The 6,280-nt window shown below is 37.9% G+C and overlaps 1 non-coding gene across 1 annotated transcript; it reads right to left on the reverse strand.

The window, feature by feature from the left end:
- Positions 1-5,447: 5,447 nt before the first annotated feature.
- LOC133310200 (small nucleolar RNA R71) lies at positions 5,448-5,554 on the reverse strand. The gene has a single exon (XR_009751418.1). It is a non-coding gene; the product is annotated as a small nucleolar RNA R71 (small nucleolar RNA).
- Between the last annotated feature and the right edge of the window lie 726 nt (positions 5,555-6,280).

Below are 6,280 nucleotides of genomic sequence, written 5' to 3' on the forward strand. Positions count from 1 at the left end.
CAGGATTATGTATAAGTGTATATGTTGTTAAGTAGGCTGATATCAGTAGTGGCACGGAGCCATATTCTGGTATGTATATATATGGATTGGACTTTTTTGTTTATTAGGTGTTATGTAGGAAATGGGATTTAATCCCTGGATTAGTCCGATTTACAACCGTTATGCTATCTGTAAAGACTTTGTTCGAAATGGTATTCATTATCATATTCAGATAGTAGTTGGATCATTAATTATGGTCACAGGTTTATTAAGTATGGATTTTATGCAGGTATGGGACTATATAGATTATGTTATATTGAAAAATAAATTATGCACGGCGATACGTAAAGATAATTTAAAAGAAAAATTTAAGTCACCTAGTTATTTAAGTAACAGTGAAATATTCGCTTAGGTTTTCCGCTTCAGAATTTAATTATTCTGTGCTTTAAGTACCATATATGAGTTAACAAACTGGATGCAGACGGGATGTTACAAGGCACGCTTTTGAAAAACACTTCTAAATTTTACAGCTAGTTATGTAGTATCAGACAACATTCCTTTACTATAGACTTTCTAAGCTAATTCATGAAACTTCATCAGGTATTCTTTAACAAACATATTCTCCTGTACCAGTTCATCTAACTTTATCATATTTATTACAAACTCACATTCTTCATTTTCATCATACTGAGTGTATGGATATGGATGGGACATTGAAAACTACCACGTACCTTGTCTCATTACCTTAAACTCATGCTTGATATCTTTCCACAATTCTTTATTCTCTTGTCTGGCAAAGGTAATCTCTTGTCTAACTATAGTTATCTCTTGCTTAAGGTCAACTAGAGCTATCTCAATTGGATCATTTCTTCCTTTACCAAATGCCTTATGATTTTTGGGATTCATCATAACGTTGCATATGTTAAAAGAAAAGAATGAGTTAATCAGACTCAAACTTTAATAATAACATAAGTACATCATAATAAAAAGCATCAATCACAAGTCAAGCAACAATCTAATGACAATACATACAGAAATTCCTAGGTCTTTTTTAGACTTTGCTCTGATACCATAAAATATAACACCCTATTTCAAACCGGTATGTTAACATTACATATGGTATTAAAAGCGGTTATAATCACAGTAGTTGAATTAAAATACGATAATTTTTTTTAAACAACGTTTTCATTTAAACCCAACCGTATTTGACAAAAATCTAAAACTGTAATCATAACCCATAATTCATTGCGGAATATTTAAAACTACTTTTTATATGTTCTACAATATTTATCCAAGGTTGCTAAGAGGCTCGCATAAACCATCATAGCTTAACTTCACATTTTATGAAACAGCCCGTTACGTACCGATATTGTTAATATTGATTATGATATTAAGCGCAGTTATAATCACATCAATTCATTTATAAAAATGCGAGTAAACTTTTTTCTTTTTATTACGCGAACATTTAAAACAATAATAAAGCGTAATAAATAAAAGATGTGACTGTAACTGATAACTCTTTAAGAAATAATAATATAAAATTCCTATATATCATATAACACTTCTCTTAAGTCACGAAGGGGTTCCCATAAACCCACTTAGCCTAAATCTCACTTTTACGTTTTCTACCTATTCGGACATGGTTCGGTAATCTAGACATCACTGAAAATCCGCATGCCACGAACCTCTCATATTTTAGTATATTATTCTAGACTTGATTATCTTTCTAACAAGATATCATACGAGTCATAAAGTTCTCGTTTGCTTTGGTTATCACCTCTTAAATTTGGACAAGCAAATCTGCCAGCCAACCTCAAACAGGGCTCCAAACAGTCCTCACTTTCTCAACGATTCTGGAAACTCCACTACACCAATTTCTCTCAAATCTTTATACGGTAAACTAGACACCTCAAGCTTCAACTTGACATATGATACACCTAATTTGGCCAATAAAAGAAGCAGGAATAAATTTTCCAAAAATTGCCAGAGACAACCCCATGTGCAGGGGCGTTTTGAGCAGTCTGTGCTCTCTGGCTTCTACAGGAATTCATGATACTCCTATGGATCTCAAATTCTGACACAAGGTAGTTGACATCTCAAGATTTAAAATGGGATATGGATCGTCCCTATTGGACCTTTGTGGAGGGATATATGCTCTCCCAAAGTGTGCCCAAAATTTGCCCATTTCTAGAAATTTCGCGAGAGTCTCCTTTGTTTTTCCAACATATCCCACCTTTAAATGTGTGTTATCTAACCTCAAATGGTACCAATAAACATAAGTGGCACTCAAGGACCAGCAATGCCTTGGTGCTCTTACAACCCTTCACAATTTATATTAAAACTTACTTTACGATTCAACATTTACATTGCCAAAGCTTAACCATTTCAATCACATTAATTCCTTTGCATGCATTCTTTTTGGTATAAAACATAAATCACATCCTAGAATAGGCCTATTTCCCTTTCATCATATAACATGCTTCAATATTACACGAGGTCTCAATAATACAATTTACAATGTCTCTTTACAAATTTTACAATAACCTCAAGAAAGCATAACTAATATACAACATAATAATCTCCAAAATAAATCATGAAAATGATGACTAGACTTAGACAAAATGTGACATGAACAAAGATGACAAATAATAATCATAGCTCACATGCAATGTTCATGTTCTAAGTTTAGCCTAGGCCCAATGGCCACAAAATGAAAAATAATCCTATATGCAAGCTCATCCTACGGGCCTCTTGCCCACCGCTCCAGTGCCAATGCCACTACCTGAAATAAAATCCCCAAAATGGGGTGAGATATACGAATATATCTCAGTAACCTAGAGGTTTTGGAAATTACTCCGCCCAATAGCTCACTCAGATGCATATCAATAATATAATACAACATTCAAAACGGGATAAAGCAAGGGATTTAGTGAAGTAGAGAAGCATAGGGAATAAAATACGATGAAGCTGGAATGGTCGATACCAATACCACGCAACATCCGGCCTATAGGCCTCGACATATAGCCTACGGGTTCCAATCTAAGGAAGTGTTTGATGGGACGTAAATTCGTTCCCATCTAATCCCATTTTGATGGAAAAATACCATACGTTCCCTCATCTGATGAGAAACTTTAGCATGAAAATCACTTGTTTTACACATTTGTGACAAAAACACAGCGGGGGAACAGATGGTAACGTATTCCTTTAAAATATATTAAAAGGGGAACCGACTGAGACACATTTAATGCACCTGCTCCATTCATTTAATGCTTTTGTACACTTTGCAGGTAACGTAGAGTTAAAGACTTCTAAAAAGCAAGGCGGTGCACCAACTGAGCAGCCGGAAACGTGAAGAGCAGAGAATCAAGAGTTCTCATTGGCGGAAAACAAAAGCAAAGCATGGGAAGGTCTGCAAACAACGGCTAATCATCACCAAACCCTGTTCCATCCAGCAATTCACGCAAGCTTCACACTCTGCTGCCACAGTCCCGTCCCCTCATTCAAGCAACTAGCTCCAAAGGAATTACAGTCTTGCCACTCCTCTTCCAGCTTTAAATAGGACCACCCTCACACAAAAACATCATCGAATCCTGGAGGGTTTGCAGTCCGAAAGAAAGAGATCACTTAGTAGTAGTTAGTAACTTAGTTTAATTTTAAGTTGTAACTTTGGTTAAGTGACAACCCCTCTTCTCTTCTCTGTAAACAACCATCAAGACTCCTCACGAGCAAATACCCATCTTTCTCCATTTTCTGTTTCTTTTTGTAAACTGTTTTTTAAATTAATATAAGTGTTTTTCTCTTCGTTCCAATCGTTATCTCTTGACTGAATCTCGGGTCTATGTGATCTCAGTTGAGAATAATTATGTTTAAACTATCAGCCATGAGCTGAAGTATCTGTGGAACGGGTAAACTGTGAAACTCTTAAAGAACTGTTTTCAAAACTCTTGACCGAAGCTTTTTGTATTTCTTTGGCTAAGTAAGCTATATTCATTGTGCACCAATGGAAATTGGGTACATACTGAGAAAGGAACTTCCATAAGGAAGGGATTTCAGACAGCTTAGCCATTGGGGGAAGGTAGATGTCATGGCAAAAACGCTACTGGTCACCTTAGGAATAAGGGGCCAACTCGTCCATTTTAAGGTTCTGAACTAAGTACCTGTTGGAGTCAAGGGAGCCATAGGAATATGGAAACTTGTGAGCCATCTAGACCATGAGCTGAGGAATCAGAGTTGGCAGGCAAAGAAACTGGGACAAAGCCAAAAGGTGTTAAGTCTTGAGCAGAGAAAACAACCCCTTTAAGAGTGAAGCAGTAAATCCGTTCCTTTTGTTAAACTGTTTTAACCACCACCCTGTTGTCTCTTGATTATAGTTATTTCTGTTTTAGTAGTTTTCATTTTAGTAATTATAAAAACTCCAATGATTATTATCTCACCTTCTTTTAAACAGGAAGGATCACATACATAACGCAGCGAGCAACTGTTTGCCATCAGATTGAACCTACTGTTCCTGAGGAACGTTGTCAAGACAGTAGGGAACGTTTGACCAGACAGTTCATTTACTAACTTTTCTTCTCATTTTCATTCTTTATAAACAGTGATAAAACAATAATTAGCACTCTATCCTCGTGGGAACGATAATTTGGGCATTAATACTCCCTTTATTACTTGATGCGTGCACTTGCGCACTTGGGTTGGAACTAAGGGACGAATCTGTGTTCTGCAAGAACAGAGGAACGTCCCCTATCAGAACTTATATTTTTCCACCATCAGCAAACCACCCAACAAGTTTTTGGCGCCGTTGCCGGGGATAGAAACACTAACTGTTGTTCTTATCATTGTTTTCTAACACATATACTGTATATCTGACTTTACTTTTATATTTTTTTCTCTTTATCACTGAATCTGCTGTGCATATATATACCCTGTGCTATTGGTTTATGAGTGAAGAGTTTGAAACAGACTCTGACCACTCCATTGAAGTACCTGAGTTTCTCTTTGATCCTGAGCCAGAACGTACACTCCATAGGAGAAGAAGGAACCTCAGGGAAGAATTTCCTGAAAACATGGCTGATCACAATAATAACAATGAAGAGGTTCCCCCTGAACAGAACTTCAGAACTTTGGCTGCTCCTTTCAGGAACAGACCAGATAGGGGAGTAATCCTTCCCCCTGTAGCACCAAATTTTGAACTAAAACCTATCATGTTCCACATGATTAGGGAAGCAGGGGTCTTCAATGGACTCCCTGCAGAAGATCCTTACACACACCTCACAACATTCCAAGATATTTGTGATAATTTTAAAGCTGAGGGTGTAACAGAGGAGAGCATGAGAATGAGGTTGTTCCCTCACTCCTTGGGCTTAAAAGCTAAAACATGGATGAAAACTCTCACCCCTGGATCAATCCACACATGGGAAGAACTCTCTAACAAGTTCATAGAGAGGTTTCTCCCAATGTCTCGACAAGCTGATGTTAGAGCTGAAATCTCTAACTTCAGAATGTTTTATGGAGAAAATCTCTATGAAGCATGGGAGAGATACAAGGACATCATAAGAAAATGTCCAAACCATGGGGTAGAGAGTTGGGGAGTGTTACAATCTTTCTATAAGGGACTTGACCATACTTCTCAATCTCACCTAGATTTTGCTGCAGGAGGATATTTCTTTACAGGAACACTTGAATCAAGGTACGAAATCATAGAAGGGACTGCTGAAAGATGTCTCCAATGGCCAATAGACAGAGTGAGCCCAGTGAGGAAGCCAGGCATGCTAGAACTGGATAAACAAACAGCCATGGAAGCCCAGCTGGCATCACTCATGAATGAAGTGAAGAACCTGAGAGCTGACCAAGCAGCACCAAGGATGGAAGTCTTACAACTCACAGCAACTGAAACAGAACCATGCTCAGCCTGTGGTGACCTTCATGACTCAACAGACTGCCCATCCACTGCATTGGTGTGTTATGCAGAAAATTTTGGCAATAGGAACTTCACCAGAGACAATCAACAAGCAGGACGAAATACACATTCAAGCCCTGGAGGAACTATCATTAAGGATCAGAACCACAACACCCAATGGAGGCCACCCATTAACCAGAGACCATTCAACAACAATCAGCAGCAGTATCAGCAAGGTAGCAGCAGTGGAACGTTTGAACAAAGAAGAAACAACTACGTTCCGTTCCACAGAGATGACCAACGCATCAACACCCTGGAAAATTATGTCAAGGAATATGTCACCAGGAATGATGCAGTGGTCAGGAACATTGAGTCCCATCTGGGGCAGATTGCTGCCAACCTTCA

This window comes from Gastrolobium bilobum, unplaced genomic scaffold, assembly GCF_033153095.1.
Source record: "Gastrolobium bilobum isolate Gb01-03AN ecotype WA unplaced genomic scaffold, APGP_CSIRO_Gbil_v1 utg1142, whole genome shotgun sequence".
Classification (NCBI taxonomy): Eukaryota; Viridiplantae; Streptophyta; class Magnoliopsida; order Fabales; family Fabaceae; genus Gastrolobium; species Gastrolobium bilobum.